The 21378-nt window shown below is 39.6% G+C and overlaps 1 protein-coding gene across 1 annotated transcript in view; it reads right to left on the bottom strand.

Annotated features, from left to right (window-relative positions):
• The window catches only part of DENND4C (DENN domain containing 4C), an 82050-nt gene extending 61582 nt beyond the window's left edge, over positions 1–20468 (bottom strand). The window contains exon 1 of the mRNA XM_062019489.1: positions 20312–20468. The gene's annotated coding sequence lies outside the window, so the exon portion shown is untranslated. The remainder of the gene's footprint in view (positions 1–20311) is intronic.
• Positions 20469–21378: the final 910 nt, after the last annotated feature.

Below are 21378 nucleotides of genomic sequence, written 5' to 3'. Positions count from 1 at the left end.
AATGACTTGCACTGGATTAATCATAAAACTGTGAAGTCTAAGATGTTTCAGTTTGTCTTAGATGCTTGGACTTGTTTGCACAATAATATAAATAAATAAACCAACTTCTCCCTACTACCCTTAAAAGAAAGTCCTGAGCCAGAGTATTTTGTAATCTGGAAAGTACTGTTTGCACTTGACATATGTGAAACCAAATTACTGGAACAAGCTGCTAAAAATAGCAATATGGTTGGCATCATATAAATGCTCTTTTAAAAAACCAAAACCTTTGTTAAATGATCCAGTCACTTATTACCTGCTACATGTTTACATGTTATCTCAATGCAACATTAAAATCCTTGCCCACACATGCTTTTAGCACACAGAGCAGAAATAAATGATTAACAATAGCAGTATACAACCTCAATCTCACACCAGTTTGTATTTTTAATCACAGTTGTAGTTCCTGGAATTGCATTAAAGTTATTCCCAAATTTTCACCAGTGGGAATCAATAAAACTGAAGCAATCAGTTTCAAAGGAGCATACTCTTATATTTAGCTATGCCTAGGTATTACTTTACAGAAAACTCTATGTAACATGTGGCAGGCAAAAAGTTAGCATCACCAGACAATTCAGCTGAGAAACTCGGCACACAAGCCTTGTATGTCAGCACAATATTTAGCAAGTTTTTCAAAATGTTCCGAGTCTCTCAAAACAGTTCTTTTCCACAAGGACAAGAGAAGTAAGGTTTCAAACAAGCACAACAACTCAGCTCTTCAAGAATTTATTCTCCAATTTCAGAGAGACTCAAAGCAACAGGATCTCTCAAGAGAGACCTTAAAGTAATAGCTCTTAAATAAGTCATGGTTACCTTCTTTAATGCAATAGCCTTGTAAACATAAATAGACATAAAAATATAAACTAGCAGATGGCCACCAAAACAAATAGATATCAGAATTCAGTTAGTCCAATGCTACTTCACTTTCTTTGCTGCAGGAAAAACTAAATGTCTGATTTGTGGCAGAACAAGATGAAACCACTCTTATTTTCCCTTATTTTTGTGGTATCTCACACAAAAGTAAGTATTCCCACTGCTCTCACTAGACAAGGGAACAACTATTCTTCTAAGTTTTATCACAGCAAATTTTCCACACCATAAGTTCAAGAAATACTGTTCTCTGTCAGTTTTCTATGACTAAGTTTCTGTACTTCAACAGACAAACTGGAAAACTCAACATTTAGAAAGTATTAGGTTTTTTATTGTAACATCCTATTCCCTTGCAGGATAAAACCCAAATATAGAAGAATTCTAAACATGAAAACTGTTACTTTGGTGTTGAATGATGAAAACGTGGGATACATTGAAAAAACCAAAACCAAACAAACAAAATGTAAAAAGTCAAAACATAAGTCCCATGAAAGATTATTTTTTAAATTCTAGAAAGATACTTCAGTTTCAGTCAAATAAAGTTAAAAGAAAAACTCCGTTTTAAGAATAGGAGCAATATTGTTTGAGGAATTACAAACCTCCAAGTCCATATAGATCCATAAGGGCTACAGAGAAATCATTTAAGTGAAGTCAGTTTTCCAATTCATTCATAGGAAAGTTTGCCAAGAGCAGTTTAGGACCAAAATTATTTTTTAAAAAAAGAAGTCTTCAAAATAAAAGGTGTATTTTAAAAAATTCCCACATTTCTAGAAGGAATTCCCACAGGAAGTTATTCCTGTTGTAGATGACAAACAAAACCAGCCTGCACAGATAACAGTTAATGACACATGGTATGACTAGTCTAAGTCAAGACATTGGTTTAGTAAAAATATGAAGGAAAGAAAAAAAAAAAATCTCTGTTAAATTTTTCTTTAGATATAGCTAGACTACCAGAGCTGCTTCTGCAAGTATGTAAGAATTTCTGAAAGGAAGTTACAAGCTGCCAGTGAAGCAAGGATGACAATGTATTTGCATTTTATTTCATTGTGCTTGTGCTTTTATCACACAGTTACAAGCTTTTCAATTCTAGAATGGAGATCACTATTTCAAGTTCTTGGTCTTCATTTACAGACACTGATACAGCTGAAGACTCCTTTAGATATAAAAAAATTCTCCTGCATTATCTGTAAAACTCAAAAAAGAGACATCTCTAAGATGTATTCATTTGTGGAAGTGTTCTTCAGCTATCTGTCATACTTTGAATATTTATCTAAATATTGTTAGATGCACAACCATTTTCCTAGGATTTCTCTATATAAATTCATTAATGGCATCATTTTCTTTATCATAGCACCAGCTATTTGTAATCAAGTAACATTTGCTTTGCACTACCTACAAGATAAGTACCATGAGCAGTACTTCATTAATTACAGGACAGTGCAAAGATATGGATGCAGTAGAAAGGAACGTTGGCAAAATTGCTACTCTAAAGCCTTAATATCCTAGAATTTCTCATTTTCTAATACTATGAAATGCTAGAAAGTTGCTATGAAAAAACATTCATGACATGCAATTATTTTTTTATCTTTGTGAAAAGTGATGAGTATGATTTCAGCCTTTGACTTCAGTGTTTTATTGGACTCACTAAAATGAAAAACTATTCTGAAAATAACATCTGAGATGCAAGATTCTTTAACCTTGTCAAATGTTTACACATCTCTTTCATTTCTGAACACATCGTAATGACACTAGGAGGGTGATCCAACAGGCATTGTGTACAGTCTTAAAAGTTTAAAAATATTTCAGAAAGCATTTTAAATACACTTGGGACATCAGCATAACTAATATGCCAAATAATGTTGTGAAGAGCAGATACAGAACCAGCATGGAAACCACAAGCAGTGTAGTCATGTAAGTGTAACACACTACTCCAATTACAGTCGGCCCCCTTTTGGGCCTTTCTACAGAACTTCTGCAGCCATGTTATTTTCAGGATGAAATTGTTACGATAGCACAACACTGTCCCAATACTACACGAGCTTACCATGCCAAATCAAAGATACCTAGGCACTTCTATACCAATCTATAATGCACAGTTTAGATCCACTCAAAAAAAGCTAGTTGAGAAAATTGTCCCCTATTTTCCAGGAACTTCCATTCTAGTACAGACAATAGGTCATTTTCACAGAACAGCTTTTAATTAACTAAAGTCTTTAATTCCTAAAAGCCACAGTATATTTTATGCTATCTCCCTCTGAACTCATGACAAAATGATGCAAGTCTAGAATTCTAAGTACAGGTCTGTCCTAATGCTACAAATATGTGAAGTGTCAAATTATCCTCCAAAATTAGACTGGAAAGCCAGCATAAGACTAGAAACAAATGGTACAGGTAAACATAGTCTTTGGCAAGTTGATTTAAAGATAAGGAAACATAACAGTCATAAAACTGCACACAGAGGCAACCAAGGGAAAGGGTTTGTCACAAATGCCAATATGATAGTTTATATACAAATGCCATACTTATACCTGACACTACTAAGGAGAGAAACCTGTGCATACACACTCACACCAGAGTAAAAATAACTACCCAGTGGGTTCAGAAGTAGTTGTTTTTAAGGCTTTGGTACAAATAGATCTTTGTTCCTTTCTATTTCTGAAAATAAAAAAGAAGTGTCGTAAGTGCTGGTATCCCAATGCACAAAAAGATTAGAATAAATTTATGTCAAGAGTGTGTGGATATCAAAGGTTTTTTCAGTTCACTCCCAGCTGGAGTGTTTATCTGTCATTTTATCAAAAAAAGAAGAATCAGGCCAACTAGCAAAAATCACGTTAGTCTTAAAAGCCTCTTATTTCCACATCTCTGAGCACTCTGCTACTTGAAAAAAACACCACAAACTCTCACTACATACTATACACAAACTGAATTTAAAAAGTTCAAGGTAGGGTTTCTTCAAATAACAGATGTCTACAATATTAAGTTGAATTTTGTTTATAAAAATCTTGTTCATTTCCAATTTTTGCTCTAAGCAAGTGTCTACTAGAAAAATTAAATCAGATCAATAAACAAATAACATCAGAGATGGCAGCCAGTTTTATAGTCAAATCACAATCTCCTGCAATTAGAGAAACACATATTGCACTAAAAAGCAGTGAAGTAACTGCATTACCTTAACACAATGCTCCCTTGAAAAAGCAGATGGCTTTTCTAATGATGCTTTGTAAGAAAGACCAATTCTTTCTTATAATCAGTGAACTTTTCCTTCACTAGCCACATGAACACTCAGAACAGAAATATTCTTGACCTAAATTACAAAAAAAGAAAAAAACCCCCAAAAAACAACCAGCAGAAAGATTATATTGAAAATAGGGTGAAAATGTCCAGAAACGGGTGAACTGATGGTCAAGTAACTGAAATCATACAGGTACTTTTTAAAGTGATTAATGGCTTGCACATGACATTGCAATTTAGTAAACTCACTTGCATCTTCTTTCAGATGCTGACAGTACCTCAAAACTACAATCTGTGGAAAGCGCTACTTAAAAAGTATTTGCTATGTGGAAGCCTACAGCATGCATACACAAATGGCTGAAGAACTGAAGACTGGATACCTTCTTTGTACCAGACTATACAGCAAATAAGTTTTACTCCAAACTGAAAAATAACTTCAGCAATTTTTGTGCACAGTGGTTGAAAACATCTATTTTGTAAACAGTTTGCACAGTCAGGATTTTCAAGCAAGGCAGATGTTAAACACAACTCTGGACTTCTACACAAATGCTTGGTTTTGCAAGTGAATTATACTTGGCTATTGGCTGTAAAGGAGTTAAGAAAATGTATATGCATTTTGCTTTGAGATTTATTTCTAAAATACACTGGCCTAAAGATCAGGGAAGACACTGGATTTGCTAAACTAATTTAAAAGACAAATGGATGGATACAAGACAGTGTGTCAGGTCATCTGCAACAATTGGAAAATATACTGCCTGCAATCTGAAAGAAGCATTACTGTTTTTCAACTACTGCACTATGCAAAATTTGTTAGACAACACAAAAACTACCACTGGCACCTCATTCCCCAATACAGAACTTAATAAGCTATGTGATCAAGCCTTTATATGTGAGCTTCACTATTATTTCCAATGAACTAATCAGAAGAAAGAAAGTGTGGGCAAAGTATGTCTACCTTTCTGAAAATTCAAAAAGGAACTTCTTTGGTGTGGTAGAGAAAAGAGACATCTGACTTTATTCACACAGATCATCGTTTTATCTTGTGCTGAGATTAAGGTACACTACTGATGAAGGGATGGGAAGAACAATTTGTTTCCTCTGTTAAAACAATCTTCATTGATGCTTGTTAAGTATTAACTTTACACTACAGCACTCTGTGCAGAACTTCTTCTATAAAATGAATGTCTTTGAAAACATCCCTTAATCACATCAAAAGCATTACATAACACATATACACATTAGACAAAACAAGTAATCAGCAAGACAGGATACTTTGAGATAAAGTAGTATCTGCTACTCATAAAAAGTGAAAATAGAAATAAATTAAACCAACATTTGTAATTTTCTTTGAAGACATGTTGGAAGATGCTAAATCACTGTCACACACTATAAAGAGATATAGCTAGTTGCCCTAAGCCTTCAGCCTGTCCCCCTTCTTTCTGCACACATTTGAAATGCCAGAATCAGAGAAAGGTTTGGGTTGGAAGAGATCTTTAAAGGTCATCTTGTTGAACCCACCTGCCATGGGTAGGGACATCTTCAACTAGATGAGCCCCATCTCATCTGACCTTGAACAATTCCAGAAATGGAGAATCCATAACTTCTCTGGGCAACTTGTCGCAGTGCTTCACCACACTTTAAAAAAAAAAAAAGTAATCCTTATGTTCAACCTAAACCTACTCTCTTTAAGTTTAAAACTGTTGCCCCATATCCTTTCACTACTGGTCTTAGTAAAAAAATCTTTATGCAGTATTCCTCCCTCTCTACTCTGCCCTTCTGAGACTGCATCTGGAATATTGTGTCCAGTCCTAGGCCCCTCAGTTCAAGTAGGACAGGGAGCTGCTGGAGAGAATTCAGAGCAGAGCCACAAAGATGATGGAGTGGAGCATCTCCCTTATGATGAAAGGTTCAGGGAGCTGGGGCTCTCTAGCTTGCAGAAGAAGAGACTGAGGGGTGATCTCATTAACCTTTACAAATATGTAAAGGGTGGATGTCAGGAGGATAGAGCCAGGCTCTTCTCAATGATGTCCAATGACAGGACAAGGGGCAATAGGTATAAGCTACAACATAAGTTCCAAAGAAACTTGAGGAAAAACTTCTTCATTGTGAGGTTGAGGGAGCACTGGAACAAGCTGCCCAAAAAGGTTGTGGAGTCTCCTTCTCTGGGGACATTCAAAACTCACCTGGACAAGTTCCTGTGTGACCTACTCTAGGTGGTCCTGCTCTGGCAGGGGGTTGGACTAGATGATTCTTTGAGGTCCCTTCCAACCCTTAAGATTCTGTGATTCTACAATAGTAGTAAAGATAGGACAAAGTTGATGTGAAAAAAATAACCTTTTTTTTTTTCCCCCCAGAAACACGTGATCTTAAATCAGAACAATAAGGTTTAGCCATTTGAGATCACAGAAGATAGAACCTAAAGGCCTAAACTTCGCAAGTTTGACCAGCAATGAGGATTTGGACACTTAAGAGTTCTGTCTCTACGGCTGTTCATAAAACCCAAGTCTAAATACAAATGCTAAAGGATTGAAACTATTATTGGATACAATGGCTAGCAGTAATGTTATTTAAAAAAAAAAAAAGTAAAAAAATAGTAATACTATATTTTTTAAATTTCACATTAGTGGAAATGCATCAACAATAGTGCTTGCTTAGTTGGTTTGGGTTTTAAACTATTTCCTACTTGTATTCCACAGCAACAAGAAGAACACATTGAAGGTAGTTCTCAATGTTAACTGTATCCAATAAATCAGTGTGATTGCTTATGTTCTCATTGTCTCCAATTTTGTCTCTGTTTAACAGGATTTCAAGAAATGGAAGCTATTAATTGAAACCACGTTGAACAGCAATGAGCAATCAATCATGGACTATACTTGACAATTAAAACTTTTTTTTTAACCACAAAATACACATATGATTCTAGGACACATATATAATTACACAGGCTTAAATGTAAGCAGTCACCATTATCACCACTAAACAACCAGAATATACCAGAGTACAGGTTCCCAAAGAGCTTGCAATCCAGTTGCTTGTGCATTCCATAGTCACTTTTAAGCATGCCCATTTCTCGTCAGGGAAGTGTGCAACTCCATCTTCATGCATTTCAGTTTGGTGCATATGGGACAGCAGAAGTCAGACTTTGCATATGCATTTCTAATTATTTTAAATTACTACAGAATGGAATATTAGAAACCAGTCAATTCATCCATATCAAACCTCTTCAGATGAACCAAAAGCTTATCAAACAATTAAAATAGCAATAACAGCATGCAGAGAAGTTATATGGACACATCCATAAATGCGTTCTCTGAAGCACATTTTACTGTGTCTAAGAATATACCATGAATACACACAGAGACAAACTTACATATACATACACAGCCCTGTTCTAGTTTTGGCTGGGATAGAGTGATTTTTCTTCCTGGTAGCTGTTATATTGCTGTGTTTTTGATTAAGCATGAGAATAATGTTGCTAACACAGTGATGTTTCAGTTCTTGCTAAGTAGTATATATCCTATAGAGCCAAAGATTTTTCCGTTTCCCTTGCTCTGCCAGCAAGAGGTGCTAGGAGGGAGCGTGGCCAGGGCAGCTGATCTGAATTTGCCATCACTACCTGAAATAGTACATCATGCTCAGTATACAAACTAGGGAGAGTTGTCCAGAAGGGCAGATTGGGCATCAGTCAGCAGGTGATGAGCAACTGCACTGTGCATAATTTTATCTCTTTTTGTTACATTACTTTTAATTACTATTACTATTATTATTAATACTATTGTATTGTATTTTAGTTATTGGGGTTGTTCTAATCTAAACTCATGAGTTTTATTTTTTTCTCTTTCCCATCCCACTGGGAGGGAGAGGAGTGGAGTGGCTGCATGGTGCTTAGTTGCTGGCTATACCACAATGAAAGACAAAGTAAGCAATATTACTTCAAGCATACCATTAACACTTAATGTGATTAAAAGAGGGAAAAAAAAGTAGTCTCACAGACAGTGTCAAAAGAATTCGTACACAAACATTTAAAGATTTTCTTTTCCTGAATGCATATCACACTTATATATTATAAAATGAAAGAACAGTTACAGTTATTTGACTAAATCACGTAGGTATTAGAAAAAATAAGTTGCACAAATAACTTCCCAGACATGCAATGCCCATCTTCTTACCTGTTTTAACACAACCAGCTCTTGAACAAGAATGGTTGGATGTCACCCCCCTCCAACTAGGTTTCAACATGCACATATGCAAATACATAACCATTCCTTCTTAGCAGTTTCAAAACTGAAATAGATAACAGGCTACAAGCTCTTAGAGAGGTCTACAACATTGTGAAAAATAAAAAAGACATAGTGAAAGATAAAAGGCTTTCCAGTTCTATTTAATGAAGTATTCCTACAAGGTGGCTTTTATCAGTTAATTGACCCTGATCAGAAAGCAAGTTGTAGCAAGTTTCAATACTGTAAATAATCTAAACTGGCTTTTTGCCTCAGGTAGCTTAATTGTCACAAACTTGTACACATTCAGAGAAAAAAAAGATGTTGACTCTGTACTAGCTGATTGCACACCAGATTCTTTTCTGACAGCAGCCAAACACAAAAATCAGGCATAAAATGAATGTAATCAGATTGGTGGGAAAGTTTTCTAAAGCTGTCCAAATAGAACAGAGCACTACAGTAGGCAAAGATCAGAAATATCACATCAAATCATCCCAGGTAAGAAATTTCTACAGAACAAAAGGCATCAAGCCTCCAAACAGCTGGATGAAAACCTGCCTCTTTTTTTTTCACCCACCTGTACAACACAGTTCTGCAAACTGTGAATGTTTGAGAACAAAATTACTTCTGCTTTAAGCTCTTGGAATGTCAAAAACAGCTCTACAGTTAATGCTAAAAAACAAAATGTACTTTATAAATTGATTAAATAATAATTAAAAAAAAATCTTAACATCAAATTATCAGATTGACTTAAAATCCAAATGGCAAAAGACCACAGGTAGGAAACGAAAATATCTCTACACTTTTAACTGTAACTCCTACAATGGCTAAAGCTATCCATCATTCCTTAAAACCTGATCAAGACAGACATTTGGTATCTCTCTTTTGCAGTTTCATAGAATCACAGAACGGTAGGGATTGGAAGGGACCTTTAGAGATCAACTCCCTGCAGAAGCAGGTTCACCTAGATCAGGTCACATAGGAACATGTCCAGGCAGGTCTTGAAGATCTCCAAGGAAGGAGACTCCACAACCTCCCTGGACAGCCTGTGCCAGGGCTCCATCACCCTCACAATGAAATAGTTTTTTGTTATGTTTAAATGGAACTTTTTGTGTTCCAGCTTCTTCCCATTACCCCTTGTCCTGTTGCCAGATACCATAGAAAAAAGGGATGCCCCAAACTCCTGACACCCACCATTTAGATATTTATAAATATTAATAAGATCACCCCTCAATCTCCTCTTCTCCAGACTAAACAGCCCCAGTTCCCGCAGTCTTTCCTCATATGAAAGATGTTCCAGTTCCCTGATGATCTTGGTGGCCCTGCGCTGGACTCTCTCCAGCACTTCCCTGTCCCTCTTGAGCTGAGTAGCCCAGAACTGGACACAGGACTCCAGATGAGGCCTCAACAGGGCAGAATAGAGGTAGAGAAGAACCTCCCTTGACCTGCTGTCCACTTTCTTCTTGATGCATGCCAGGATGTCACGAGCAATGTATCCTTCTTGGCCACGAGGACACATTGCTGGCTCATTATTAGTTTATTATCAATCAGGACTCCCAGGTCTCTCTCTGCAGAGCTGCTCTCCAGTAGTTCAACCCCCAGCCTGTACTGGTGCACGGGGTTATTCCTGCCCAGATGCAGGACTCTGCACTTGTACTTGTTGAACCTCATAGAAGGAGTGCATAATTTGCTACTGACATCTTTACAAAAGCCATTAACAAATACACCATCCACGTAATGGAAAACACATGTGTCTCTTCTTCCAAGGTGCTTTTCCTTTTCAACTTCAAACCATGGGCTTTGAAATGATGCACTAGAGTGCTTCCTATTAAGGTGGTGAGGAAATTAACTGACTTTTGCAAATCTGGCTGATGTGATTGCTAAGCCTCTCTTCATCATTTTTGAATAATCATGGAGGACAGGCAAGGTGCCTGAAGGCTGGAGAAAGGCCAGTGTCATTCCAGTCTTCAAAAAGGGCAGGAAGGACAACCCAGGAAACTACAGGCTGGTCAGCATCACCTCCATCCCTGCAAAAGTGATGGAACTACTCAGCCTGAATGTCATCACTAAACATACGAAGGAAAAAGTGGTTATCAGGGGGAGTCAACATGGATTCACCAAGGGGAAATCCTGCTTCACCAACTTTATCGCCTTCTATGAGTGTGTAATTGGCTGGCTAGATGAAGGGAGAGCAGTGGATGTCATCTACCTTGACTTCAGCAAGGCTTTTGACACTGTCTCCCATAACATCCTCATCTGAAAGCTCAAGCAGTGTGGCTTGGATTAGTGGACAGTGAGGTGTATTGAGAGCGGGCTGAATGACAGAGCCCAGAGGGTGGTGATCAATGGCACAGAATCAAGTTGGAGGCCTGTGGCCAGTGGAGTTCCGCAGCGATCAGTTCTGGGGCCAGTCTTGTTCAACATCTTCATCAATGACCTGGATGAGGGGACAGAGTGTACCCTCAGCAAGTCGGCTGATGACACCAAACTGGGAGGACTGGCTGATTCCCGAGAAGGCTGTGCTGCCATTCAGTGGGATCTCGACCGGCTTGAGAGTTGGGCAGAGAGGAACCTCATGAGGTTCAATAAGGACAAATACAGAGTCCTCCTGCATCTGGGAGGGAACAGCCACATGCACCAGTACAGGCTGGGGATTGACCTGCTGGAGAGCTGCTCTGCAGACAGAGATCTGCGAGTGCTGGTTGGTAATAAATGAAACATGAGCCAGGAATGTACCCTCGTGGCCAAGAAGGCCAATGGCATCTTGGGATGCATCAAGAAGAATGTGGCCAGCAGGTTAAGGGAGGTTCTTTTTCCCCTCTACTCTGCCCTGTTGAGGCCTCATCTGGAATCCTGTGTCCAGTTCTGGGCTCCTCAGCTCAAGAGGGACAGGGAAGTGCTGGAGAGAGTCCAGCACAGGGCCACCAAGATGATCAGTGGACTGGAGCATCTTCCTTATGAAGAAAAGCTGTGGGAACTGGGGCTGTTTAGTCTATAAAAGAGGAGACTGAAGGAGGATCTTATCACTCTACGATTCCATGAAATATCTAAATGGGTGTCAGGAGGTTTGGGGCATCCCTTTTTTCTATAGTATCTAGCAACACGGGTAACAGGATGAAGCTGGAACACAAAAAGTTCCATTTAAACATAACAAAAAAATATTTCACTGTGAGGGTGAGGGAGCAGTGGCACAGGCTGCCCAGGGAGGTTGTGGAGGCTCCTTCCTTGGAGGTCTTCAAGACCTGCCTGGACATGTTCCTATGTGACCTGATCTAGGTGAATCTGCTTCTGCAGGGAGTTGGACTAGATGATCTGTAAAGGTCTCTTCCAACCCTACCATTCTATGAGTCTATGTTTCTATGAAATAAAATATCATATTATACGATAATTATGTGGTAATAACTTCCTAGTTTAATGAGCCATAAACAAGTTTTCCACTTAAGCACTAATTTTGTTACTAAGAAGTCTTACAGCTTTCAAAAATAATTTTGCAATGAATCAAAATAATTATTGTTCTCCATTATCCTGAATTTTCTTTGTATTTTCCTGTCTTGTATGCAATTCCTTGGATTGCTGGCACATAAATTATCAAAGTAAGAAAGGAAGGTACTTGTAAATTTTCAGCTTTTCAGATAAATTTTCAGATTTTCAGAAAAATAACAAAAGCAAACTACTGACATTTCAAGATTTTGTTATAGGAAACAGAACTGTGCATTCACTCTTTTTCCCCCCCGATTGTCAACACAACCGGTCACCATTTCTACAAAACAGCAAGGGGAAGAGGGGAAAGGAAAGGAGAGAGGGGAGGAGAAAAGATAGAGGGGAGAAAAACTCTGATTCCAGACTATCCACACAACTGTATTCAACAGTTCAAGTTTACCTGTTATACGGTGATTTCAAGTGTACAATGTTATAAAAATTACCATGGTTACAGACATGTGACGCCTAAAAATAAATTTTGAAGTGACCTATGAAGTCTACAGCTGGAATCAACGAAGGCAGATTTGGTATCAGTAAACTAAGTTCTACTGTCAGGAGCAGAAAACAGAAATAGAAAAGGTGTGAGAACATGTGATAATCAGCAAGCAGTCCAGCTACAGTCATTAAATAAACCAGTTTAACCTTGGTTCATCAGTAAAATACCTAAACTGTTCTTTCACATGACAACTACTCCAGAGACTGAAAAGAAAGTCCAAGAGAAAAAAAAAATCCTCAGATTAAGGAATGCACTTTATAAATGCACTGACTGCCCCAGTCGCAAGTATTAAAGGTTAGCCATGCTCAGTATTATGTAATGAGTGAAACATCTGCAGCCCTGGAAACATTCTTTGTTAGAGAACTCTTTCTGTAATTGGAAACTTTGTTGGAACTAAGCCAAATATAGTAGCCTGAAACAGAAATAAAACAGGGAAGAAAAAGTCAAGAGACAATAATCCAGTGGTTAAGTGCCTTTTAGGGGCACAAATCTCCTAGATTGCTTTCTGTAGGGCTTCTTCTCATGCCCTTTTTAGGCTGGGGTGAAGCCAGACTATGTGTTGGTTTTTACAGGTCAAAGGAGAGAAGAGGTTCTGTTTCAAATCCTACCTGAGAGGTTACTTGAAGTAACCTCTGTAAGAGGTTTAGACACTCTTGTTGCTCTCTCTCTCCTAAGCAGTAATATGGTTAAGTATTAGCTTTGAAATTATCTTGACAGAATCCCCAGTAACAGAGATTTGCCAGATCACAGAATCATACTTTGATTTCATCTATTGTTAGTTGCCATACGCTGCTTGAAAGCATCTCAAAGCCTCTACAAATCCAGAGCAGAAACCCCACTCACTAGTGTTGAGGAATATGATTTTCCTCATTTTTAGCTTTCTTGGGGGAGGTGGCGGGGTGGAGTGCTGCAGGGAAAGGTCATTCTTCTCTGTAGGTCTCTCTGACAGCTTTATCATATCAAACACAGACTGCTTCATCAACACTTTTGGAGCCTCACAGCCTATTCCCACACTACTGATCACCCTTCCTGGCTACCAGAAGGATGACTCCCATTTCTGTTTAACCTCTGACACAAGTCTCAAATCACTTGGTTTCATGTCAGCATTTTCATTCTTTCTGGTCTGCTTTTCAAGCTTGGAAGGAGCTTATTAACACTTCAGAAGTTTGTCTTTCAATACTCTTGCCAGCTCCTCATTAAGAAATTCTTTTTAGCCAAGATCGTTGCCAAGATGGCTTTAAAAAGTCCAAACCGCTGGTTTGACAGCAGTTAGAATATTCATGGTTTTGGTCTTACGCTGCAGCAGTGAGACTCTTACAGGAGGAACTGTCTTTTTGCTCTTTATGCTGCACCAAGGCATACCACGATTTTGATCTGCAGCACATTTTTGCAATGAGGGTTTGCATTAGCACAACTGCATCAAAACCAGAAAGAGTGTAGACAAACCTCCAAGTAACACCGCTAAACTACTCGCTCTGCAGGGCACCTACTACAAATAAGTCATGCACAAAAAGCTTAGGCTTAGTAATCTGGTTCCTGAAAACTCACGCCCTCAATTTTCCTAAGTATCTTCTGTGTTGTCAAATACTTTAGCACGATTTTCTAAAGACAAGTGCTCCTTTTAGTATCTAAGCTATTCTTCCCTTTCCTAGATAAAGGCTAAAGGAGAAACAGCAAGCTAAAAAAGCACAATATCTGTCTACAATTGCCTCCCACGTTTCTTCCAGATTATTTTAAACAATATTCACATGACTGATGCAACCAAAATCCAGTCCAGTCGTAACTCCAAAGACAGAACAAAGTGGTGCAAAGCCACGTAAAGGACAGTAAAGCTATGTCAATATTGAGAGTACAGAAATGGAAAAGCATTCACAAGTAACATCAAGAAGATTGTGTACACATCTGTGCTAAAGCATACATGTAGTCATATGACTAAAAAATACTGCTTGTTTGTACTGATCATTTATCCACAGACAGCAAATTTTGACATTCTGTTGAAAATTTTACTTGTATTTTGCTTCATTTCATTAAAATTTTCAGTCACTTCTGAGACAATGAAGATACCTGATTTTTACAGAGGACCTCATCACAAGACCAGAAAATCTTTTTTCCCCTCAAAATTCTACAACATATGTAAAGAGAAATATGCTTCCACCTCTTAAATATCCTTGGTTATCAACTCTTGCTTGCTATCAACCTGGATGTGACCAATAAAAGGCATACTACTCCCATTCATTAACACATCTATATATCACAGTGGTTCATGACTTAGAAAGCCTGACAGAAAATGACTTGCGCTCTTCTGTTCTCATACTAAATCGAAATTTTATTCATAGATGTTTGTGAGAACTATTCAGGAAACTAAATCTCACATGGTTAGCCTTCCTAGGTTCCTTCTACAAGAAATGGAAGAGAAGCTTCAAATGACTGAGAGAGCACCTTAAGTGAGGCTTTAATTGGGAATTACTCCCCAAAAAGTAAGTGGTGGATAATAGGGCAAGAAAAGAGCCTAAGGAGATGAGTCTCTCAGGCTAAAATTAACTTCTGTAAATATCACTATTTAGTCACATCTTTGGTGCCTTCAGAAGCTTAACAGGTGTAAGAGATATATATTTAACATATGTTTTACATATATTAAACATTTCTCAGGCTATTCACATCTCTGAAAGTATTTCCTCCATCAAGGACACAGCTTATTTTTTAGGATTCGTTTTAAAGAAATCTACAAGATACTGTCGACACCTTCAACAACAAAAAAAACAACTGAACCTCACCACCTCAGTACACCTAAGTTCATACTCCTTTCAAACAAAACAATTTCTTGACACTTAGCTAGATAAAGTATCTCACACCTAGATACTCAGAAATTTATATTTTCATTAGGGTCATTCATTACTTAAAATGTTACCAAGTGAGCTCAAGAAAACAATTAAGGCATAGGTACAAGTTACTTCCTAGTCTATGTAAGCTTCTGTTACTTCCAAGTTGCTGTCACTTCCAAGGACAGGGATCTGATTAACTGTTGAGAACTGGCCACACCAGTTTTCATAGTTTGCAATAGTCCCATTCAATGATTAGAGTAACCAACTGAATAACCTGTTGCTGTGACTCAGCAGTTCACCTTGTTTTTCCTTTCCATAGCTTTCTTTTAGATCAAAAATGGATATCCTGTAGAAGTTTCAGGGCTTAACTAAATGACTTCAGATGTCTTGATTTCCTGCTTTTCCTGAAACATTAATTAAGTGCTTGAACTTCTTCTTCACATAACTACTCCTACATATCTTCTCTCTAGTTGTGCTTTTCTTTTTCCCAACTACAATCATAATTTTCTCCCTTCTTAAAGCAGACTGATATAGTTTACACATTATATACACACAGCTGGAGGGTATCTTATTTGCAAGACTTCTACCTATGTCAGGTTTCTTATCTGGGTGAGAGTATTGTTTCTTCCCCAGAGAACAAAGACGGCTGGAATCATGTTATGCAACACCAGGAATAGCAGCACTGGGTTGCCCAAGAAGGAAAGGAAAAATGACAAAATAACGATGAAAAAAAAAAATAATCTTGCATTCACCAGTCACACAATACCTCAACATGAAACACTTGCAAAGTGGAAGCGGAGCACTGAAGAATGCATCAGCAGCTAGGTTTCACTTTAAGCGTTACTGATCAAGGGCTGTAATTAATGATAATGGTAATGGCAAAATCTATCACTAAATGTGTAGGTATCAAGAGAAAGCAAAAACATGGGGTCCTTTGCCTCTCTAGTAAAAAAAAAAATTGCCAAGTTTTGTAGTAGAGCTGCATTTCGTTCACAACTGGGAAACACTTTCAAGAGGAAGAAAGCTTCCACTACTTTCAAGATTTGCAATTGCAAACTCAGCTTTTCCTGCCAGAATTGAACAACTTAATTTGCAAGTCAATCCCTGATTTACCCTGTTTTTAACATCTTTTAGACAAGGTCTTGGCTGATGCTTGAAGAGCCACAAGTCTCTTTAGAGAGACTTTTTGAGAGGAAAGGAAAGGAAGTGTCACAAAATGTGAAGATGAAAGCAAAATAAGGCAAAACTGGCTCACTATATTTAACTGAAACAAAACAAATGGAATGTTTAATGACATACAAGCCAACCTTAAGGCAAGAAATCATGGGTACTTTTTTTACTGTTCTTTGTATCAGCCACCATGAGCTTGATGCTCTTAAAAAAATAAAGTGAAAACAAAGAGTCACATGCATAAATGGAGAATATCATTATAATCTTTGATATTCTGAAAAAAAGTTTTCAAGTTTCCTGACTGCCAATGCAAACAGTAAACATCAGAACAACACTTCTACCCCTGAAGAGCCTGTAAGCAGAAACAAAGGGCTAGAGTGAGATATTAACCAAGACAAAATCTTTTGCTCTACTCCAGCTTGGAATGCACACAGCACAGTGTAACTATATTACTGGAACTTTAGAATAAGTCTGTATGTGGATATTTTGTGACAGATGCAGTGGTATGAATAAGTGAACACAAAACGAACACACCAGAATGCAGGTTGTAGTCCAGACTTGAACTAACTCACTTTGCTTCTAACAACCATTTGCACAGAAGTCAGAGCTGTGAGCCTTTAGCTCCACAAATTTGCAAAAATAAAGAACTCCAATTAGCACCATTGATGTGAAATACTTCCAGGATGCTACTTTCTTAACCAAGAGGAAAAAAGCAGCATCATAAGGACAACAGTTTTGAGAGAGGGATTATTTTGTAGCAAGTTCAAAAGTAGATTTTAAAAAATTCAAAGACTTCAGTTTACAGTCTGAATCACTGGAGGAGGAAAGCAAGCCTCATGCTGCACAGTGCAGCAAACTGAATCTCATTTTACGTATCTCAATAAGCAGTAATGGACAACTACCTGCAAGTCACATAGGAAGCAATTTAATAACTATTACTATGAACACCATAAACAATTTTAAAGATCATCTAGACTAGGATCTTCAGTATGCCTCAGGATGACTGGCAAGCACATGAAAAACAGTTCTGTCAGATAGACTTCTATATTGCAAGCTACTTCTATAACGAAAAGATGCCAGGTTTATAGGTTGCAGATGCTTTTTGTTGTTTTTTTCAGTCAGAAGGCTAAATCAGTCAGAAAAGGAGAAACCATTAAAAAGATCATTGAATGTGCTAGTCTTTACATACACTGCTCTACACCTACTGCCTTTGAAAGTTTAACAAATAAGACATCTGATCTTACATAACAGTCAAAAGACTACCCGACATTCCTCTTTCAATTCTGGCAATATATTCTCCCTACCTCACCCTACCAAGATGTTTTTCCTACCAAATTTTCAAGCAAACCCAGACACATGTACCACAGCTGTCACTGGAACTTACTTGTCCTAAAAGCATCCCAAGGTTGCATTTCAAATTCAACTCTCCACTGGTTAAAGGCAAACCTAAGGCATAACCAAGCTTAATAAGCACTATATTTCAACAATTGTAGCACTGCTACTCCAAACGAGAATTCATACATGTTGAGTCAGATGGATGTTACCTTTATCACCATTTCGCTCGAGTTAGATGGTTTTCATTCAAAAACATACAAAAGTTGATTGGAAAGAAAACTCACATGCAATCTTCAAACATGAAAACCAACATTTTAGATATAGTCCAAGAAGATCTCATTATGTTGCTTTGGGATATAGAGAGCCCAACTTTAGCCTAAGAAGGAACAGACAAACATAGCATTATACTTATCTATAAGCATTTAAGAAAATACCCATCTAAATTTATAATGTTTTTCTATGTGTGCTACTAAGTGTTTTAACATAGAAGGTAAAAGTCATGTAGGCAAGCCAGTACTTATCTTTCTGGTTTCTATTGAACCTTCTCCTTGCACTAGTAAAGACAAGATGCATTACTAGTGTTTGATATCCACTGGAACAGTAAAAAGCAGTCTGTAAACCAATTATTAAAAAAAAATCTCTTTAAAAGACTTACAGTTGTACTTGTAATACAAGCATTCCCAAACAATCTAACAGTTTGGATTTTTTAAATTTCGTGTCCTTTGTGATAAGCACCTGTAATATATATCCTAGTCTCATTAGTAATCTGGTGGTCACTTGAGTTTGGTCATGACTACTTTTCATAAAAAAATACAAACAAAAAATACTTCATTTTCCAAACAGGTACAAAGTAATTTGCATTTCAGCATTTTTCCCCCCTAGAACACAGAAAATATTTACTGCCTTAACTTCTAACTTCCTACCTAAATAGAGTGATGCAAAAACTTTTAATAACTTTGTATTTAGTCTACACAAGAAAATAGAATCACAGATTCATTTGGTTGGCAGACATCCCTAAGATCATTGAGTGCAACCATAAACCTACCACTAGCAAGCCCACCACTAAAACATTGCCCCTAAAGGCAACATCTACACGGATTTTAAATATCTCCAAGGATGGTGACTCAACCACCTCCACGGGCAGCCTGTTACAGTGCTTCATAACCCTTTCAGTGACAAAATTTTTTCCTAATATCCAATTTAAACCTCCTCTGGTGCAACTTGAGCACATCTAAAATAATTTCCTTTTTGCTAACATGCCCATGTACAGGCTCAAATTTAGCTTGGTTAAAAACCATCATAATATGCCAGGAAAATATTCCAGAAGTCACCTGAAGTCACACTAACATAGCTTACAGAAAAAAAATCAAACATCCTATTTGCTCACAAGCTAGGCCTTCATGCAGATCTAAAAGTTTAACCACAGGCATTAAGTTTGAAACTAGCACAACAGTCCATGTCTGTGGCACGCTCAATCTTAACAGCAAAAGAGAAAATTGCATTAAAATGATTGGTGCAGAACAGGCATTTAATTTAGATTTAATATTATAAAGTTCGGATCTTGCATCCTTTCCGAGACTGCAGCATCAACAACATGTTACATTGTGCTCAGATGCTTCAGATAATCATGTTTGGCATTAACAGCACCGTTAATCAGCTTACATCACATTGAAAGCTTCTGATAGCTTCTGTAAATATTTTTTCCCTGTTTTGACATACAAAGGCCCTAGCATATCACCAGATCCTGTTGCTAGACAGATTATCTGGTTGCACAGCAAAGGCACATTAGATATCACTAGGCTGATGAAAAGTTATAGCTCTAGCTTTTTTTTTTTTTTTAAATATCAGCTTCCGAACCACAGCATGACTATTAATAATGAGGCTTTTGTCACCGGGTCGTAGGATGGAGAAAGACGATCCCTGCTCTTCAAACATCTCTCTAACAGCCGCCACACCGCTATTCACGATCTTCGTTTCGGCACTGATAAGAGCGAGCCCTGACAGCCCAGAAGCCTTAACGCTTCACCGCGGAGCACGAAGCGCCCGAGGCCTCGCTACCGCTGACGTCAGAGCCGAGGGGAGGGGCCGGAACGTGGAAAAGGAGAGAAAAAACTATGGAGAAGTATAGGAGAGCGCTGCCCGGAAACTCACCTGCAGCGCCCGTCACCTGCGCTGCGCTGCTGCCCCCCCCCCTTCCTCCCCCAGGCGGCTAAGCGCCACCCCGAGAGCCGAGTGCTCCCCAAGGAACGGCGCACAGGCACTTTAACAATAATGATACCAGTAATTCAAATAAAAGAGCCTAGAAATCCCCTCGACCTCACCCGCCCCTCGCGGTAAGTGCTAGCCCTCGCGCGCAAGCCCTGCCGAGGCAGGGCAGGGCAGGAAGGAGTCCTTCCCAGGGACGGACTCCGCGCCAGGGGAACACCCCGAACCTCCTTCCCTCTCCGTCCAGGAGGAAAGCTTCCTCTGGCGGTGGAAGGGGAGGAGAAAGGAGCCGGGGGAAGGAGAGGAGACGAGTCCCCCCCCGCCGCAGTGCCGGCTTCCCGCCGCACTCTGAGGAGTGGGCGGTGGAAAGCGAACGAGGCGCCAAGTCCAGCGCCTAGCTCCAGCCTGTCAGGCCCCCTGCCTGCCTGCCTCCCGCCGCCACTCACCTGCCGCCGGCTCCACCGGGTTCTCCTCGTCTGCCCCGACCTTTACGGTGCTCCTGGCCCAGAGCTTCTCCCCGCGCCCGCCGCCTCTTCAGGATCCGCCGGACCCGTCTCCGCTCCTGTTTGGAGAGGAAGCGGCCACCATGTTACTTTCTCCCCGGCAAACGCCTACAGGCGGGTCCAGTGCCCGCCCCGAAAGGAGGCGGTGGCGGCTGGGCAGGGGAGCGAGCGCGCAGCGCGCCCGGGAGTCGCTGCTGCGGCCAAGGGGGCGCCCGCGGACGGCAGTCGCAGGGCTGCGTCGGGGGCCGGCCGGGCCGCTCGGCCGTGGCGCGCTGCCAGGCAGGTGGGCGTGAGGGAGAGGAGGCCGGCCCGGAGGTTCTGTAGGCTAGCCGCGGAGTGGGGGTTGAGGATCTGTGGGTTGCCGTAAGTGGCTGGCGCTGGCGTGTGCACCGGCTGGGGCTCCTGTGAGACGTTGGTTTGTGATAGGAGAAGAACAAAATGTCAGGGAACAGGGCAGGGCACTTCAGCCGTCTGCCTAGACATGGCTGCTCACGTTGTAGGTGATTCTTATTAGCGAAATGCGCAATGCATTCTCTGTAGGTTGGGATGCTGTATTACGATGAGAGGGGCATATGCCTAGGCCCTGGAGAGTCTGCAGGCGTGCATCTCATGCCCTTGCAGGGCTTCATCCCAGAATACTGGTAGTGGATGCTCCAGCAGGGCCTCTCTCAAATGATCTGCCAGGTGAGCTGGGAGTGGAGAGGTCCCTGACGACTGGAAGCCAGCCAATGTCGTTCTATAAAGGCATGAGGGAGGACCCAGGGAACTACAGACATGTTAATCTAACCTCAGTCTCTGGAGAAATTGTGCGAAAGATGTTACTGAGTGATGCTGAAAGGGATTTAGATGGTGCAATCATCAGGGACAGTTAACAATGGTTCATGAGGGGAAGCGTTATCTAACTAATCTGATAACTGTGATAAACTCATTTGCCTAGTGGGTGAAAGGAAGGCAGTGAATGTAGCTTTTTTCGATTTTAGTGAGGCTTGTGATACTACCTCCCACAGCGT

Source organism: Colius striatus, chromosome Z, assembly GCF_028858725.1.
Source record: "Colius striatus isolate bColStr4 chromosome Z, bColStr4.1.hap1, whole genome shotgun sequence".
NCBI classification, from domain to species: domain Eukaryota; kingdom Metazoa; phylum Chordata; class Aves; order Coliiformes; family Coliidae; genus Colius; species Colius striatus.
The sequence above is the reverse complement of the archived record's forward strand: the minus strand, read 5'-3'. Positions and strand labels throughout refer to the sequence as shown.